Source organism: Psittacula echo (genome assembly GCF_963264785.1).
Source record: "Psittacula echo genome assembly, chromosome: 7".
In the NCBI taxonomy this organism is placed as follows: Eukaryota; Metazoa; Chordata; class Aves; order Psittaciformes; family Psittacidae; genus Psittacula; species Psittacula echo.
In genome coordinates, this window is record NC_137740.1 from 10133217 (window position 1) to 10154069 (window position 20853).

Genomic DNA, 20853 nt, shown 5'->3' on the forward strand with positions numbered 1-20853 from the left:
AGCTGAGGAGTCCCGGTTGCAAAGGACAATGTCAAAACCGTGCACATCCCCAGAGGGTGAAGAAAGATCCAGCACTGCTGATGGTGATGAAAGCAGGTAGATGGGGGTAAAGGCTTTTTCTTTTTAAGCCAGCCTCAAGAATTTGGCTGGCCTAAGCACCAAGCTCAAGGTGCTCCGAATCCCCCATCATCAGCTGCCAGGAACACATCCCAGTGCTCAGCAGACCCCACAGAGAGGATGTCAGCACCAGCTGGGCAACAGTCCTTGGTCTCTGGAGTTAGGAAGTCACTTCTCCACCAAAGCCAAGACCAACTGAGAATGTCCCCAGAGAGCAAATCACAGCACACACCCTCTGTCAGCAGCAGCCATTGCCAACTGCTCTGATGGAGCCACCAGCCAAGAGCTGGGCTTGGGATAACTGTATTAAAATTCATTAACCTAATTACTGCTTGAGTTCCCGGGTGGGTGGAGAGGGACTTCAGCAAGCAGAATAAGCATGTCACAATAGCAGGCGATACCCTTGCACAGCCAGTGCCAGGGCTTTTGAGATTGCTCTCTGCCTCTTCCTTCATCATCCCCCATACACACACTCAGATTACAAACTTGGCAACCCTACACTCAGCAAGCACCACGTTCTGCAAACAGAGACTTGATGCCCCAGAGGGGTTCACAAGCCTTGTTCACGCTGATGCTTGTGAAGAACACCCCCATTCTGGGGAAAACCAATGGCAATGGTTACCCCAGGCTAAGTCTGCCATGGGATGCTCTACACAGGATCCAGAACAGAGCCCTGCATGCCACATATGCCATGGGGACAGAAGTAGAGCAGCTCCATGCAACCTGGTAGCCTTGGCCACCTTCAGAGCATTGCTGCACAAATGTTCCTGCAAAGGAGGAGCTGACAGCACTTTCCCACCTCTCACAGCTGCACTCCCAGGCTGTCCCACCAGGGATGGTCATCACAGCCGTGGTGATTCCCATGAGCTTGATGAGAGCAGACCATGTCCCATATATCCCATATCCAAACTACGTCTGGATCTCATCTGATCCAGAACAAATGTCCTCCAGATCCTCCACAGAGCAACCAAAATCCCAAACAGAAAGGCAGGACATGTTGGAAACCAGTTTAACCATATGCAGCAAGGCTGGAACAGGCTAGTTTCATCTTTCTGATTGGGGTGTGGGAGATTGTGGGTGGATTTAACAGCTCTCAGCAGTGCTTAGATCTATTGACTTGGATGGGAGCAGAATCAGACCAGTGCTGAGAACATCCCAATACACTTCTTCCCAGGATGAGACCCAACCAGAACACAAAGTCATCATTCCCCTCATATATCTGGGGAGCTCCCACACATACCACTAGGGGACCAGGACAGAAAAGATTCTTGAGATGTAGGAAAGCAACAGAGGGTCATTTTTCAGATGGGACATCTTTGCTCAACTACATATAAGAAACACATCATCAGCCTTACAAATAGGTTGATAGCTGCTGACTGTTGTTCAGCAGACTTACTTGGAGAAGAAGGGTCAAGAAACACAAGAGGAAAGGTTGGATTTACACCATCTTGCTGGAGTCTCCCCACATTGAAAACAGAGACAACATTCATTATCTGCCTCAGAGGTGTATTGCAAGGGTTAACTCATTAACCTGTCCATCCAAAATGGCACACAGAGCATGAAGAGCATCCGTGCCTGATGTCAGCACCATTTACTGAATCACACCCAAGCTCTTGGACCAGGACTGTGGGAAGCAACATTAAAAACACAGCGAGGTACCACTGCCAGCCTACACCACCAGCAGCAGACCAGAGAGCAGCAGTCACATCACCACTGGCCTGGGCTTCACGTGTCACTGATTGACTCAAGTTTTAATTATGCCCCAATATCTCCACATTTCCCCAAACACAAAGCATTCAGCCAGGCAGTTCCTGCCTGCCAAAATTTCATAAAGAGCAGCTAGTGACTAAGGCAGCCCAACCTTCAAGTCAGATGTTAACAGCTTTGGACAAGTGTGGGATTTTTACATCCCTATCTGCAGCGAAATCTGATGTTTAGTGCCCTGACTGTGAGCAGGTCACTCTTAAAGCCCTGAACATCCCCAGCAAAAGAGAAAAAAATAGAAAAAAAAGGGGAAAAAAAAAAAGGGGGGGGGGGGAAGCGCCGGAGGGGAATTGTACTGGCTCTAATCCCTTCTGCCATTCTGCATATTCATGGAACATTGTCATAACACATCAGCGGGACAAAAGGTCTGTCGGCACCTCCTCCTCATTCCTTTGATAAACCACGAGACAAATGCTGAGTAAACACTTGGAATCCATTCACAGCACTATTCTCATCGGGATGAGAAAGGGCTCCTCTTTCTTGCAGGCCCAGAGCTGCTCAGCCTAATAAAGTACGGCCCACGGCCCGTGAAAAGAGAGGCCTATGGATGATGAAAACATGGATTATCTCATTTCACCCTCCTTGTATCAGACCCTGCTCACATTCTGAGTGCACTTGGTCTGACACGCAATTAAACACACAAAACCATAATAATAATAAAATAACATAAAAAAAGGCAGCCAGGGGAAGGGGGTGTTTAGTGAACAGGGGGGACTGTCCATGAAATTTCACAGATGACCTTTCCCTAGTGCGAAAGTAATTTGTTCCTACCCCAGCCATCGCCAGGAGTTCTCTCTTCTATATCAGCATTCCGCTGAATATTGGAGTTGGTGGGAGAAGAAAGAACACTTAAGCTTTGCAGAACACTTTAAGGGCCTGATTCAAGCTGGTGCTGAGCCCCTGAGAAGTTGATGGGATGTTACTGAGCACCCCATAAACGCTCCCAGGCTATGTTGCTGCCTCAGCTCTCTGCTGCCTGGTTGGCAGTGGGTGTAGGCAAAGCCCTGTACTTCTTGCACAGCTCTAAATCAAGAGACCTGAGGTCAGACAAGCACTTGAAGAAGGAGTGACTTCTGTATCACTGGAGGCATGTGAGCACCTCCATGGTTTGGTATCTCCAGGTGAAAAGCATGATGCAAAATTAACAGGTCGCGACATGACATCTCCTGTACTGGAGCTCCAGTATGGAGGTTCATCTGGAGATGCAATTGCCCAGTCCCTTCAGTCAGGCTCAAAGCTCTTTAAGCCTTTATTGAAACCCCACAGAAAGGCAGAGACACATTGTCAGATAATTAATAATCCCCAAAAAACAAACATAAAGGGTCTCCTTACCATTAGGCATTCAGTGACTTGACCAAGATTACACACGACATTGATCCCCAAAGCCTCTCCCAAGTTCTTTCCAACACATACCACAGCCTCCTCCATTGCCCAACTTTCTGAAGCTAAAAACGCCTGCAATAAACCCAAAAAAAGCTTTAATAACCCAAAACAGGGCAAGGAATGGGTTCTTTTGAAAACAATCATCTGAAAGAGCTATTTTTCCATTTAAATATAATCCTTTATTTGGAAGAATATGAGTGGTTTTCAAAGTGAAAATTAATTTCAGAGATAGTACATGGCGAATGAGCACACTTAATGCAATTGTGCCCATAATAGAAAACAAGACACGGTTATGAGTTGCTGTCAAATGATTAAGAAACAATAAATAGGCTGCTCATTAACTAGGGTCTCTGCTTTTTTTAAACAAATGGCTCATAAACCTGTCCATTAACTGAGGGATGCAAACTATTAACTATAAAGTCCATTAACTATTGGTTGCAAACAGCATATTCAATGCTTTTGTCTCTGGAGCATCCTTAAGTTCATCCTTAAGTTTCAAACAAGATGGCAAACACCCTGAGCAGTGCCTGCTCAGCCTGGCACGTTACTTACTCAAATACTTGCATTTTACAAGGTGTTTGTTACAAAACCTCCCAGAGGACTTGGCAGAGCCTCACAGCAGCTCCAGGCACTCCCTGGGCTGGAATAAAACCCACATGAGCCCCCCAGCCAAGCAGGCAATGCCGGCTGTTTGTTTCCCCCAAGCGGGTGACTCCTTTCCCTAAGTAACCAAGATGCAAAAGCAAGTGTGAAACTTGCAGGGCTTCCAAGAGACTGTTTGTTTTGCTGCCTGAAAGCAATTTTCAGGCTAAACTGTACTTGCACGTGTAATGGACACATTTCTCTGCCCCAGGATGGGTGACAAGCAGGCTGCTGCCTGCCTCCTACCAACACCTACATCCGACCCGCACTGCAATATAGCACAGCACTTCATTAAAATATTAGATTAATGGAGTGATTTCCTTCCTTAGATGATGCTTTTATTTCCCAGTTTCTGCATTGTAAAAAAAATTAATTAAAAAGAAGTATCAGCAACATTGTTGAACCCAGACCCTTTGAGATTACTTAAAGCACATAACTCCCATTCAAGTCCAAATGAGCTCAACCACCTTTGGGATGAGACCTCACTTGGAGTATTGTGTACAGTTCTGGTGTCCTCAACATAAAAAGGACATGGAACTGTTGGAACAAGTCCAGAGGAGGCCACGAGGATGATCAGGGGACTGGAGCACCTCCCGTATGAAGAGAGGCTGAGAAAGCTGGGTCTGTTCAGCCTGGAAAAGAGAAGGCTGCGTGGAGACCTCATAGCAGCCTTCCAGTATCTGAAGGGGAGTTATAGGGATGCTGGGGATGGACTCTTCATCAGGGACTGTAGTGACAGGACAAGGGGTAACGGGTTCAAACTTAAACAGGGGAAGTTTAGATTGGATATAAGGAAGAAATTCTTTACTGTGAGGGTGGTGAGGCACTGGAATGGGTTGCCCAGGGAAGCTGTGAATGCTCCATCCCTGGTGGTGTTCAAGGCCAGGTTGGACAGAGCCTTGGGTGACATGGTTTAGTGTGAGGTGTCCCTGCCTATGTCAGGTGGGTTGGAACTGGATGATCTTATGGTCCTTTCCAACCATAACTATTCCATGATTCTTTATGAGCCTCAGAGAGCTTATCACTCAATATTTCTTGAGGACACAAGTCTCCATGTAGTTTATCTGCTTGCCCAGCAGCGGCTCCAGCCTGCTGGGCTTTAGGGCTCCAAGTTCAACCCTGTGGGATAAACACTGCTTTTGGGCATGCAGAGATGGGGAGCAATCTCTCACTGGTACCAGATGCCCCTGGCTCCCTTCTGTATCAGGATCCAGATCAGTTTTGAAGGGGAGCAGGAACAACCCTCAGCCTGTTCTGAGCAGTTTTCCGGGGATTCTCCTATGCTTTGCATCAGGTCCCATGGCTCCTGTGCCATTCCCAGTGTCAGGATGGAGACTGCTACACTGCAAATATATTGCCTGATCTTCAAGCCCAAGCCTGGGCTGGTCTGAGGATGCTCAGTGCTTTGCAGGGTAGGAGGCTTCATACATCACATTCCAGCCTGCTGTTCTCCATGGTTGCCCCTGATGCCCTTGAGAGCTGCTGGGTCCTGGGGAAGGGTCAGAATTTGGCTCTGAAGATTAATGGGGAGTTTTTCCTATCGACTCCTGCAGAAGCAGCTTTGTACCTATTGCATCCTGTCAGCAGCACTCAGGTTGGAGCATCCAGTCTTAAACTGACAACGTTCTCTCAAAACCCGATAAGTAATTGGGGGATCTGCTAATAGGGCTTGTCAAAATCAATTGGGGTTAAACACCTTTAGCTACAATAACAGTCATCTGACCCCAGGCTCCAGAATCTGCCGAGCTCAGAGGAACCCCAGGGGGGTTATTCCTGGCTTCCCATTGCTTTGAGACAGATAAAAGAGCAGACGATGCAGAGCTGGGTAATCCATTCAGCCCATCCCAGCCATGCACTGAAGTGACAGCTCCCAGAGTTTCTGCAGAGCTGGCTCCTCCTGGGAATTGTGTGCAGAGGGGCCAATTTGCTCAACAAAACCTGGGCAACCAGAGTTTTCTTAAATTCAATTGCCTGAAGGAGAAGGCAAATAGTGTTTAAGCGGAGGAAAGTGCATTAAAACCACATCTTTGATACAATGGCTGATACACCCCACGCTGCCAACGCCTGAAATGATAATATTTTGTTTCTTAAATAAATAGCTCAGCAGCAGGATCCCAGCCTCCCCCGGCACAGGGAGGCTTCACGCTGCAGCAACCACATTTCCAGCCCTCCAGGCTAAACTACTTTAATGCTTCCCCTCTTTGCTGGGCTCATTACTGAAGGTGAACCAGCTCAGGAGAGACCCACAGTGGTGCCCATGCTATGTGCATGATCCACACATCCAGAGGGTACTTTCAGCTTAGGTTTCCCCACCAGCTCCCAGGAGGGAGGTGTAGGAACATCAGTTAGCGTGGGCATCTTTCCTGGGTTGCTACAAAGGGCTTTTCCTGCCCTTGGGAACTTACTGCCTTTAGAGACCTGACAGATCTTGATGCAGAGGAATGCAAAGCTGTGGGTCAGGAAAAAAATAGATGTTTAGGATTTGGGGCACTTGTGTAACCCAATGAGCTTTTTGCTGTTTCTGCAGCTGTGGGACGCAACACCACCTCCTCCTCGTCCCTGGGAGTTTCCACCCGTGCCTTCCTCCCTCCTTCATTTAGGCAGTGCCTGTAACCATGGTGGCATTGAAGACCTCGGGAGAGGGTCTTTGGGTGTCCCAGGACAGGCTCCTTGGGGACCTGAAACCCTGAGCCAGACAAAGCAATGCAGGGGAAGGGAACCCAGCTCTCATCCTGCACCCCAAGCAGGATGCCCACCAGCATCTGGCTGCTGGTTGCCCCTTTGCAGAGCAGCAGCTAAATTCATCCTTAAGTACAACATGTGATACTTGAATGAAGCCAAGCCTGTAGTGAGGGATTTCAGATTGTTCCATTAGGTCTCAAAATTCCTGTGAAAATGTGAGACAATCAAAGAAAAGCACCTTGCCACTGCCTCCACAGGCTGCAGAGAAAGCTGCTCCCAGGCTTTCCCCCATGGAGATTTCAGCTTCTCCTGCTCCTGTGAGGATCCTAACAGGGTTGTCTCTCTCACACTGGTCAGAGCATTTTAACATCTCGTCTTGGCTGGGTCCCTAAAGCCCAGTGACAAGGTGAAAGTGAACAATACAGAGCAAACAATTACCCCAACACTTCCGAACAGGCACATGTGAAGGGAGAGGGAGGACAGCGGCAAAACCTGAGCAGAAAAGGAAATGAAGGATGTGATTCCAGGGAATACCAGCATGGAAAAAGGGAAGGAAATAGCTAAATAAAACCTTTCCTTCAACACAGGGAAAGGCTTCCATCTGTGAGGGATGCCACAGCATGGACATATGTGTTGTCACTAAGAATCAGCTCCAGATTTCCATCAAGCCACCCGCTTCCTCTCTTCTGTGAGCCCGGCCCCATCCAGAGACCAGACATCCACATGTAGGATCTCAGCACACCATTTTTCAGGAGTGAAGATGGTCCTAGGGTGGGAAAAGAGGCGTTTTGGAGGAATCTGGAAAGGGAGGGATTGGTAATGATTCAACACAAAAAGCAGCTCAGGAAAACCTGGGGAAGACCAACAGCAAAGGTGCCTGCCTGATGCTAGAGAACAGCAATACTTGGTCCTCCCTGGCGATGGGATACAGCCAGGACCACCCATGCGGTCATACACACACTGAGAGCCGTTACCTGGCAGCCCAAAAAGAGGGTAAAAATAGTAGTAATCCCAAGGTTTACTGCTGCATCCAGAATTGTCTTCTCTGGAGCCCAGAGAAGCTGTAGGAGGGTTTCAGTACCTGCCTAGAGTATGTGCATGTTGGTGTAAATCAGAGGTTGTAGATGAAATGATTCTGCTGAAATGACTTCATTCCCTGGGAGACATCAGAAAGGATCAGGCTTCAGACAGCACCCTTTGGATGCTCCTGGCTGTGTGGATAGGGGTAGAGCACCAGCTGCTGGGTACCCTTTGCCCATCCTCACTGTGCAGGAGGAGGGCAGTTCGAGCTCTTGGTCCTCTTGTTCTGAGTCCATGCAAGGGAAGAGGAAGAGCTGCTATTCCCTAGCCCTCTCCTGAGTCAGGAAGCACATTCCCTGCGTGAGAATGGAGGGCTTGATGGGTATCAGAGAAAGGGGGCACCAGCCACACCGCTGCTTGGGACAGATGTCAGCTCATTTGTGTCTCATAAGTGAATCCATCCAGTCCAACACACTTCTCCTGGTGCCAGCAGCAAGAACCATCTGCAGGGACACCAACCTGCGTCTTCAGCTGGGCTCTATTCTTACCCAAACCCCCAAAACATTACATGTGCATGGAAACTCAGAGCAAGTTGAAGGACTTTGCACAGCTACACTTGAAGAAGACTGCAATTTCTAAAGGAAGTCTAAACCAACTGTCATCGGCCAAGGGGTTCATTGTCCCTTGGAGCAGTGGCTGGTGCCACATAGGAGGCATTCAGTCTAAATTAACTCTCCCCCTAATACCTGAGCAAACATTTTCAGCTTGAGACTTAATGTCCCTGGACATGTCTGCTGTCTCCCAGGTGAATCCCCAGATAAACAAGGTCAGCTCAGCTCTAATGCGGCTGTAAAAAGCTGTCAGTCAGCCCAGGAGGTCTTGGTTGCAAGGTCAAACCAGTTCTGAAGGTTGCTGGGGCCAGACCTGGCCTGTCACTCACTTTAAGTGCAGGAAGGTTTGTTTTCTCATTACAATGCCAGGTATCCCAGATTTAGGATTAGCTGTCGGCCGCCACAACATTGTTCTTTCAAAACCAGGTAAAACAAACACGTGCACGCACACATCCCTGGCCCTGAATAAATCTGTGCGCTGAGCCTGCCTGCAGCTGGGAGGTGAAAAGAAACCTGCCCTTCAAGAAAAGAGAAAAGGGATGTTCCCACACACTGTGTGACTGCTTCTGGCACAAAAGAACTCCCAAAAGCAGAGAGCAACATCCCTCGGTTAAAATATGCACTTGAATTGCGATACCTCCACCAGAATAATCCACTGCTGAAAAGCCTCTTTGTCCACCCTCCATCTCAAAGGGGGACATGTGGAAGCTGTCCTGGGCTAGCTGTGAGCAAAATAGGTTTGCAAAAGGTGGATCCTTGGTTCCACATATGAAATGAATGCATCGTCTTCCCCAAATCCCACCAGCTACTTAAGCATGGGGACTAGTTTGCCTCTCTGCTTCCTTCCTCCCATCTACACATCACTTGTGACCAGATAATACTTCGGGGAACAAGGACCAAACCAAACAACCCTACAGAGTTCAGTTCAGCCTTGGCTTGGTCCTTCTATTGCCCTTGCAATAACAGCAGCACATCACAGGGATAACATTCACAGTCCGGGCAATGAAAGGGAACATACAGACATTGTCCTTAAGAAAAAGGCCTCTATGGTGCTCCTCTAACCACAACAGTTTAAGGGTGGATGTAGTCTGTTTGGGGTGGATACTGTGGAAATAAGTCCACAGGGAGAGATATATTAAAGGGCCTCTTAGGGCAGTTAATCCCTTTTAGAAATGCACCAACTTCCACCATAAAACTTACTTGAGCTTTTGCCCTCCCACAAGCTCCTATGTTAACCGGCCCCCACATTTCACTTCTGCTGCTAAAAGTGAAGTGTGGGAGCCTAAAAGCAGCATAAGTCGATCCACAGCCAGTTTTGTGGGAACCAACATCATCCCTAAGCAGTCGTCCTCCTCCTCTCCCTTTGGTGTTCAGCCACAGCATTGCTCCTGCCTGTGCCTGGATGTGGTGTTTCTGCTGATGCAGGGGGCTGGCTGGGCAGGGACTGGCCAGCGCAGCCCAAGGCATGTGCCGGGGAGCCTGCCTGCAACTGAAGAGGAAGGGAATTTTTCAGCCTGTGTCTCAGGAGGGAAGGATGGGGAGCAGGGCCCTGCCCCAGCCCCTCAGAAGGATAAAGAAAAGGCAAACAAGCTCCTTGGAGGAGGAATTATCAGACTGCGCACAAAGAGGCGAACCTGAAGAGACTTGTGCCGGGAATGCCTGGAGTGAGACAGGCTGACGACTGACAGCAGCACCCTCCCTCTGAGGCAGGTGTTGCAGTGAGCTTGTGGCAAAGAGCAGGAGAGGCACATTCATCTCAGCCCCTGGTGCCTCCACACACCAGTGGAAGCTTGGTGTCCCAGTCCTCAGCTTGTGTTGTCATCTCCAACCACCTATGGAGGCTAAAGGACCACATGGAGTTTGCTGTGACACCTCAAAGGTGTCATCCTCCACCCCATGCTAAGCAGATACAGCAGAGGTGCCTAAAACCCCACCAAGAACACAGTCAGCATCCCCAGGGCAGTAGAGAGGACAGGCAACCATTGCCTCTTCGGGGTCAGCATCTTCACTCTCCAAGGTTGTCAAAAGACCCTGAACTGCGTCTCTAGGTTTTGCTAGTAAGTGGCTATTTCATGATTGAGGAAAGCATCTCAGCCACCGGGATGGTTTATGGGGAGAGATCATATGAATGGATGACTATTCACGTATAACTATATAAAGCCTTGGCTCTCAAGGCAAAACTGGGTTAAGAAATTGCCATCCTTGATGCTATGCTACATGCTACAGTTCACTGCCACACCTCCAGCAGGGATTAGATTTTAACCTGGGCCACTTGGTTATCCAGCTAACCGCTCAGCCCTATGAAACAGTTACACCTGCATAGCATAAGGGATGGGGAACCGTGGCATAGCTGGAAGAGCAGTTTGGCCAGGAAAAGCTTGTTGTCAGCCCACATCTGTAACTTCACCAAAATTCAGTTGACACCATCAGCTGCCCATCCTGCAGCAAACTTCCAAAGTGATATCTCGTGTTGAAAGAAACCTCCAGAAAGCAAACAGACTGTAGAATGTTAAGGATGCTCACCATCTAGCACCTGCAGGGCTACTGCATTTCCTCAGAAAGCTTCTCCTCCATTATGTCCCTCATGAGGACATCCCACAGCCAGTTGACAATATCCAAAATCATCATTGTGTTCTTTCAACTTTGAAGGCATGTTAACAATTTGAAAACAAAGAAACAAGACACTCTGCCAAAACATCCCCAATATTTTAAGTTCACCTTTGTTTCAAGTTCTATTTAGTTTCAACATCCTTAGAACAGCACTTTTTCAACAGTTAAACCATGAATCTTCTTCAGATCCACTCAGGACCTTACCTAGATACAACATTTCCTGATCTCAAAGCCAAAGAGAAAATAGGCATTTCTTTCTCCTGCCCCTGTGAGACAATACTGCCGCAACATTTGTTGCCGCTTCCAATCCAGGCTATCATACATTCAGACGTTAGGCTTTCCTCACATTGCAACACAGGCTAAAATATCTGATTCTCAGTTTCATCCCATTACATCATGCTCTCAAGATCCTACAAGAAACCCAAAAGCCCAACAAATAAACCAAAACCCCAGCCACTTAACAAAAAAATCCACTGCTTGATGAGGGCTGTGAGAAACTCTCCCAAGACTGCCCCAAAGAGGTCTCATGAGCTGCTGCCACAAGCTCCTTGCACTGCTGGAGATAGCTGCAGCCACTGGAGAAGGGAAATAACCCCCCAAAATACCCACTCTTTAGCCTAACTCATCATCACTTGACCATCAGAGCCCTTACTCAGCCCTAAAGCAGCTTACGTGTAGGTGCTGCTCCATCTTCTCTTCTCTCCACTCTTCATGAGTTTCAGCTGAATCAAGATCCACTCTCCAACAAAGGCACTGGAGCTAGTCCTGATGTATTACAGTGATAGAGAAACTTTGGCCAAACACCAGTTCCCTTCCCTTTCCCAATAGATGTCATTCCCCCTTCTGGAGCATAGCTTGATGGATGTTTTCACCACTATCAACAAACACAACACACGATGCAACACACATGCTCTTACAGTTTACAAAACATGTTCCTCCCCTCTTCTCCTGCCTTGCCTGCTTGAATTCAGAGATGACCAACAACTATTAAACACGTCAATGTAAATGTTAGTAGATTGCTTCTAATAGGAAACAAAAATGTTTTGAGCAAAGCTAATTGCCGGGAAATAAGGTCGTTCCAATATTTCAGCGGGGGGTTATAAATCTCTTGGTTCCTGCCTCCTTCCAGCATTAAGGTTTTACAGATGTTGCTTGTCAGAACGAGAAGAATGATTTCAGACGCTTGTTTCCACTTTACGTTTTAAAAAAGGCATAAATGGAAGCAGCAAATTGCTGGGTGAGGTTTCTGTCTACAAGAAAACACAAATCTCAACAAAAAAAATACATAAAATCAGCATTGGGGCTCCTAAAGTCTTATAATGGTACAAAATACTTAGCACACTGACAACTGACAAATGTTAATGTGTAATTCAAGTTGGCTTGCTGCGCTGACTGCCAAAATGCTTGTTCCAGTCCTCTGCTTCTTTTTACCCTTCTCCACCACCACGTGTTCAGTGTACACGGAGGGATCCTCCAGCACCACAATCAGGATGAGGAGGAGAAGGGGCTGGAGCAGGCATGGAGGAGAGAGCTGTTCCCTGCAAAAGCTAGGCTTCAACCCAGATCCTAACTTTAAAAGGACAGGGAGAGAGAAGAAAGCCTCTAGTAGGTATGAGAGGATGGTTAGGGAAGAAAATGAGACCTGGTGGCTGCCTCTCAGTTGGCTGGACAGAGAAATTCATTTATCCTTTGCATGGGAAATACCCCTCAGCAAAAGGACTGGCTCAGCTCTTTTCCCCTTACACAGGATGGCTGTTGAGCTCTTGGGACCGGCATGAAGCTCCCCTCCCAGCCCTGTGCTAACACCCCATGGTACATGCTGTACATGCACACACAGTGTGTTCTTGTTGGAAACCATTCTTAATGTACAAAAATCTTGTTAAGAAAAATGTGAGCAATGCCTACCAAAAAAAAACCACCCAGCTGCACAGTTCTGTCCCTGGGAAAACAGAGGGAACATGAAGAGGACCAAAGGCAGACTGTCGCAGAGTAGGGGCTAGTCCCTGCAGGAAGGTGTCCATTGAGTTTCTCATCATTGTATTAATTGGGATAATGTATGCATTAAACAGGAGGGTTACACTAGGGCTCCTGCTTAGCATCACCACAAGCTCTTGTCATCTTCCCAGCTAAGCTGGTGTCCATGCTGTCAGCAGTGTCTGCATGCAGGCACCAGTCACAAACGAGGACTTGAGCAGGCTTCAGATGCCCATATCCAGAATTGACACCTCAGAAGCCAAGGTAGCTCAAATCGTGATGGGGACACGCACACATGAGCACATCGATTTGCTCAGGTTTAACTCAATGAGCTGGTTTAACACTCACAGATGTCTCTGTCACACACTGCAGCCTGCTAATATGAGCATTTTTTTCCAGCATAGCATAATCCATTCATTCACCTTCAACTTCACTCACCCTTAACGCCATCCGAAAGAGGGGAGGGCTCTGCTTCCCTCATACCCACCACCCCCAGAGACCTCATTGAGGCTCAGTGTCATTCTTCCCAAGGCACCAGGCTTGCTCCAAACACGCCTGATACAAGCCAAGGGGCCAGGACCTCTCACAAGAGACATTTGGGCTGCTTTATTTTTCCAATCCAGCAGAAGCTGTGCCTCTCCTGCTGAGAAGCCCGGAGCCAGCTCTGAAGATGATGGGTCTGTTCCAGATTTACATTATTTTTCCTTAAGCTCAGAGATCGCCACTGAGCTGTCTCTCGTCCTGCTTTTGGCACTTTCCTGCATTTTAAACTGCAATCATACCCCCTTCACCCTTCCCACTCCCCCAAAAAAACCCCAAACCAAGCATATCCAGGCAAGGGAGCATCCAATTCAGCTCCTCTTATGTTCCCAGGACAGCAGTACCACTTCAACCATGGCGGGGTTACACTTTGGATCAGATTTCCACAAGACCCAAGTGGCACCCCTAAAACCTAAGCCAAGCCAGAAGTAAGCCACTGCGGCAGAAAAGCTTAAGTTCAAAATCTCCCTTATTCAAGTAGAGTGACTCATATCTCTCTCAGACACCAGATAATGAAGAAGCAGGTAAATATCCATCTTAAATCTCCTGATACTCATACTTGGATGGACCCTGGCAAAGAGGGGGCTGTATTCATGCAGCCCTTGTCCTGTGCTTCTCATTTCCCAACACACGGGCTACACTGCAGGACCCAAAAGTGGGGATTATTTTTAGGCCACCTGAAGCTGGGACCAATACCTACATTTGGAGAAGATAAAGAATGCTTGGCTGGCCCATTTCAGACGTTAAATCACAGAGGTGAGCGTGGCATCCCCCTACATCAGAGTTAGCACCTCCAGAGCCTTGGGGTCAAGAAACCCACTGGGAAGGACAAGCCGCACCACCTCCACACATGGGACCATGCCAGCTCTTTGCAGGAGGGGTTGCACAGCTTCCAGGTGTGCACCCTGGGGTGCCCGTTTCAGGAAGGTTCCTCCACCCCAGCTATAAATACCAGCCCCAACCACACGTTCCCCAGCAGCTCACTGCGTTCTTCCAGCAGATATGCCAAAACAAGCCAACGTGAGGCTCCGTAATCGGCAGTTTCTTGGTCTCCTGGGGCCATTGAAAGCCCAGATTAGACTTTACAGCTGACTCAAACGCACAAGCAACCAAGCTCTGTCAAGGCCGCAAGCAACTGTGAGATGATTTAAGAGATGGGACCTTGAAGTTGCCAATTATTTATCTAGTTGATGACTCAGACAAGCAGTTTTACTGTCCAAAACCTTGGGGGAAAACATGTGGAACTAATCAGGCTATGCTGAAAAAACCTGAAGATCAAATTAATACAAAACAAATTGAACAACGCACACAATACCAAACCTGGATTTTCCTTCCAAATAGGCACCGTATCTAACTGAGATGCTTTTTCTTGCTCATTTATTATTCTCTTGCTTTTAAAGGGCAACACATGGCAGTAGAAGTCATTTCTGCAAGCACAACAAAACATAATCTCTTCACAAGGAAAGGCAACGGCTGTTTATTCAGCAGGTCCCTTCTGTTCATGACTTTGCCTACTGAAAATAAGAATGTCATTGAAAATAATAATAAACCAGTGCATTTTTGTGATTATCCTAGAAACACACCAATTTCAGTGCTAAACCAATGATAACAAACAATGTTTTATGCTAATAGGTGCTATGAGTGTGTTGCCTGTTAATGTAAACTAAAGAAGGAGACAAGGTGCTTTGGTAGTCTAACAGTGGCTGAGAGATTTGAGGTCCTTTATCTTTCATGCCCTAGGACTCCTGGGAAAGTCACTTCAGCTCAGCTCATCAGGAGCTGGATGCCTAGCTCCCAGAGACACACGTTTTGGGATCTTGTGGGATTTGAGACCACCACATAGCAATGTTACCCTTGCCCAGCTGGGATCCGTGTCATGTTAACCTCTAGTTTCAAAGGTGCTCCTATAGATAAAACCTGAAACTTCTCTTAAAAACTGAAGATTTTGCAGAAATTTCATTCTTGGAGAGGGAGACTCAAGTACCAACCCCATTAAAACAATATGCTTAGAAACAAGTCTGAAAATCGTTACACCCAGTGTTGCAAAGGACATAGATAAAGCTGAATCAGCACATTGAGACTCAGCCAAGCTAGCACTCAGCCTCATGCCAGCTCTCCTCTGACCCCTTGCATCCCATTCCAGCACCAGCAAAGCACATCCCCTCTCCCACCTTAGGACCTCAGGGCTTCACTCTGAGCCAGAGGCTCCTGCTTGCCTGCCCATTTCACTGTCCCCTCCTCTACATGCAGCCTCCCAGATAACATCAGGCCAGGGTGATCATGTCCTCCCTGGGCCAGCAAACCTGATTTTCTGAATGACCTGTCCAGATCACCTCTCATCAGCCTCACACATTGGTTGGTGCCAGGGCTCTTCCTTTACACAAGTCACCAGGTACTGTCCTGGAGCCAGACTGTTTTCCCCTCCTTGTGTTCACTGAAAGACTATGTCATTGCTGGAGCCATTCATTTCATGCATGCTCTAGCGATTCATATCCCCATGGTAGCATCAGGTCACTCTGAAACTTCCCCTTCCACCATGCCCCTCCTGTTTGCCTTCACTTCACCTAACTTAAAGGTATTTCCATCAAGTAGCCTGTGATCTGGGGCCAAAAAGGGAGAAGACTACAGGTTAGCAGGAAAGGTGCCTGCTGTGAGAGCTTATTTCATCTCTGGAAGAGGCATTATGTCTCATCTGAGATGTAAGTCTCCCCATTGGATCAGTCCGATGCTCTTCAGCCAGGGCTCAGCAGTGAACATCCCACTGCTGTTCATCCCCAGCAGCTTCCTGGTAGCTGCTGGTGGGTTTGTGTTACTTCCAATGGGTATTTCAAGCAGTTTCATGGGTATGTTCTCTGATAGAGAGCAGCAAGAGCCTGACTTCTGCCTCAGCCACCTCACAGCTGTCTTCTCACCCAGGAGACAAGGGGGAACCCTGAGGGGCTCCTTTCACCCACAGAGCAAGGGGAACCTGCAGCCATCCTAGATGCCTATTGCTCCTCTTGCCCAACAAGAGGCAAGTAGCTTCAACAGCAGCTCTATTCACAGCCCTGCAGACCCTGCTATCTCCCCCACTTTCACCAAAACAAACCTATTGTCAGGAATGTACCTTCACTCAAGTCACAAGGCAGAGGAGACCTGGCAAACACTAAAGAGCAAGTGAAAGCACACCTTAAAATAGAGCAATAGCCTCATGCGGCGTCCCAGAGACTTTTTGTTTTTACTAAAGGAGAGGGACAATCGGCATTCAGGCCGACTTGAAAGACTGAGCATCATGATGACAGCTCCCATTTCAGGGGAGAAAGGCAGAGGGAGGGGGGATTTGGAATCAGACTAAACCCTTGCGGCAGGTACCCATCAACGCGCACCCCAAGGTCACACGTGGCAAGCAGCTTCTTTAAAATAATAGGACAGCTTGGGGTTTTCTTTATTTCCAGAAAGGCTTTTTCACTCTGCTGATGGTGGCTTCACTCCCAGGGACCTCACAAGATGCTGGTAGCATCACCCCTAAAGCAGCAGGGTTTGGGGATTGCCAGTGTCTGTGTGTGGAGAGATGGGGTGTGCAAAGCCCAGACAGGGGCCCCACGTCTCCATCACACACACCATTATAGGCTTAAAAGAACAAAGGATCAAGCCCAGGATTGCAAGTTTGCTGGGGAACGGAGGGTCTGCAGCAGCAGGGTAGGGAGTTAGTAGGTCCACAGCAGCAGTTCAGCACCATGGCAAAGAGTTCTCATTTCTATCATGCCTCTCAGGTGTTAAAAACACCTTTTTGAAGCAAAAAAAAGCCACAATGGCATCACCTGCATGAGACCGAGAGCAGGGCTGTGCTGCTAAGGGTAGGGGACAATATGGATCCATGGTCTTTCTGTCTCACCTCCATCACCTGCAGAGGGATCGGGGTTTACTCGTAGAGCTCACTTGCCCATTGCTTAGAGCTTGCTTTGACTTACAACCAGACCAAGTATCCCAGCTCCTCAGCATCACACATACAGATCTGCACACTGAACTTGCCACTGATCTGATAAACCAGGGCAGCTCCCCCAGCAAGTGAGGCTCACTGACATTGCTACAGGTGTATGGCAACTCATTTAACCTTCCGCATTTCTCTTTCATCTCTCATCCTTTCCTCATTTCCCAGTTTAAGTCTGCAGTACAGAAACAGCATGGGAAGTTTTCCCAGTACTACACACAGAGCGGAGCTAGCAGCACTTCTTTAAGGCTCACAGTATGGGAGTTAGAGTGTGTTGCGTAGGATTTCTTATTTTCCTTTAAATAAAGCTCCAAGAGATGATCTAGAAATCTGAGTCTGCTCTATGAAGGAAAAGCAACTTCCCACCTCCTTGTGGTTATGGGACAGAAACAAACAGACCAAAGAAAGGGAAATAAGAAGGGGAAAAGTACAAGCTTCAAATAGTTTCTAATCAAACATAAAGCTCTCTGAGTGTCTGGCAGGCTTTCCAGTCACACAGGCTTTGGAATACCAAGCTCCTTAACAGCTTGGAAGCTGGGGTGGGGAAAGGGACCAGCAGCACAGGAAAGACCTGTGCCTGATGGAAACCTCCACCCAAGGGATCCCAAGGTTTTGTATTCAGGTGCCCCAGTGACACCAGATGAAGTACAACAAAATTACTCAGCCACACGTGCTCAGCATCTCTCAAAAACACCCCCAGCAACTTCCAGTCACCCAGTCCCTCTCACACAGTCCAGGGAACCAGCATTGGTTTGCCATAGCAACTACACCCCAAGCTCTCACCTCTGTTCCTTCCCTGGATCCTAAAGCAGCAGCTGCAAGACCAGCGCCTCCCGTCCTGGGCTCCCATCAGCGATTCTGCACTAGCTTCCGCAAACCAGCAGAAGCCCAGTTAGCAAGTGCCTGTTCTCACCCACCTGGGCTGGGTTCCTTAATTAGACCAATTAGTAGCACATGAGGGTTACTCTGCGTTTGCACTAAGGACTGTCACATGTAGGTGTTTGCCAAGGACCTCACCCATCTCTGTGACCTTCAACGTTCCCTTGGCTGTTTGGGGGGGTCTAATCTCCCCAAATTTATCTTCTTCCCTCCAGAGCTCATGTTTTCATGGGACTGTGCAGTTCAGATTGGGGACAGCAGGGTAGATAAGGCAGGAATTAAAGAATGGCTTGTGATGGAAGAATAACAACAAAGCTAATTAAAGCTCTTCATATGCCTCCTGTCATTAGCTACTGCGGTGACCCTCTGCCTCCTCAGACAGTAGAAATCTACCTGCTCTCCCAAAGGGACCCAAAATCTCCCTTCTCCAGAGTAATCCCCATCACAGTGTCAGTTAATGGAAGAGTAATTTTTTCACTAATTTTCCAAATTAAGGTTATCACTTTTTATTATTATTATTCTTATTAAGGTCACTTGTGCTTTATCATTTTAATTAACTGACCTTCTTAACTTTTAAAAACACACGTTATCTGAAGCATAATTATCTACTCTTTTATTCTGCAGCGGAGATGGACATTAGCAGGTTGGACGCAACTGCTGAGAGATGTCACATCCTCCACAGAGGTCCAGACTCCCAAACTGCTTTTGGTTCTTAGGCTCTGCCCACAACTGTGTTAACTTGTTCTTTGAGTACTTCTCTATGGGTGCCCTAAAATATTGCACTGATGAATTTCCCTGAAGAAATACCTCAATACTTCGGACAAACAGAACTTGTTTAACACCCTGACCTAAACACCTAGAGTAACTTTGGGGGTAAATGATTCTCAATGCATTGAACTGATGCAGTGAATACTCCCAAGTCTGTCCTTCCTAAGGCACCTCGTCCTGCACTGAGTTAGGGTCTAGTTGGGTCAAATATGAGTAGCTACTCTTTGCAAGCAAAGGCTATTTCTCCAACCATGGGATTGGAGGTGGGATGCCAGCCCCCTCCTGCTTCTTCCTATTCCCCTACCATAAAGTCATTTTGGGAAGCATGGGGCTGCTACTGCTGAAGGATGCCCAGGTAGTATCTACACAGCTGTTGTGGCTGAAGGAGTACACTAAGTCCATGCTTTTCCATCAGAGTCCTTTGGAAGGAATAATAGGATGAAAGGGCAACTAGGAGATTTTGTCAGAAACCATCAATCGACAGACAAAGCCATATAGGTTTTGACTGTGTAGCTACAGTATTTTCCCTCTAAAATTCCTGTGAAAGGGAATTGTGTGTTTACCACTCATCTTTTCCCAGCAGCTTTGCTTTTAGTGCTCCCTCTGCCAGCACAGGACAGATCTCACTTCTGAGGCACTCTGGGTTGGAAAGACACCAGGAATGCTTTTCTGCTGTGGTGCCAGGTACGCGAGTCCCGTGCTAATGGAAAGTTTTCACCCAAGCCAGTCTCAGAAAGTTGCCTCGTTGGTCCAGGATGGGACTGACAAACCCATCATGACTGTAGTGGCACAGAACAGCCACAATAATCATTCAGTTGGCTCCATCTAGTTGTTCTCGTTAGATGCAATTAAATAAACTGACATAAAAGCATTATGTTGCCAAGTCACCAATACAGCAGATATTAGTACAAGAAAAAAAAGTCCAAAAATATCTTTTTCTTTAAGGGGAATTCTATTTTTCAAGTTATACCATTAAAAAAATGCAGACTTTTTAAGTAAAAATGAGGTTTTTCAATATATGGGAACCAGAGTACAGCCTATGAATGACATTTCCAAGCTGCATCCTCTTCTCTGCGAGCCTTGCACCCCTCCTTGTGGTAGATTGAAGCAACTGTCGTGTGAGCAAACACTCGTCCTGCGGCGCTTCGGCTTCCAAGAAGAGCTCATCTAAACGTCCAAGACAGGCTTTTAGCTCTGGCACCGAGCATCGTCTCTGCCAGGTCGTGAACGTCTCCCAGCTAGAGATATAAACAACTTCACCCTCTCACTTCAAGTCAACTGTAAGCACGAGTTTCAAACATAATTAAACTGGAGGGTGTAGACGTGTGTGACACATTGGAACCGTTACACTACCCAATCTTAATGTTTGTTTAAAGGTTACTTTTGGATGAAAGCTGGTTAGAGAATAAATAACAGATGCTGAAGGCATCCATTATGTATTTTTGCAATTAGCAGAAAATCCTGGTACTTTTCTTAAAGAACATACATAATTTTGTGGGATGTTTATTGCTGGAAGCAATCTGCTCTCACTGGCAAGAACAGCATCCAAGAGCCCAGGGAAGCTCCACAAGAAGTCACACATGGTAATCCAAATGCAATGCTTGCCTCAGGAACAGTACTTAAAATCCTGAGCTCTCTGTCGCAAGGAAGTGGTCAAATGCACTTTCTTTCCGCAGAAAATTTTAAATTAGAAAGAACATGGTAAAATTATCCCTGTTCCTATTTTCCACGGACATTTTGATTATCCAACAAAAATGTGGCTCCAGATTATACTTTCATTTGAAAACTGCATCCAGGATGCTTCATTCCATTGTTGCCTCCTGTGCCCAAGGGCTTCTCCCGTGATCCAGCTACCATCTCCCTTCCTGGGATAGGGAGACGCTACAATACCTT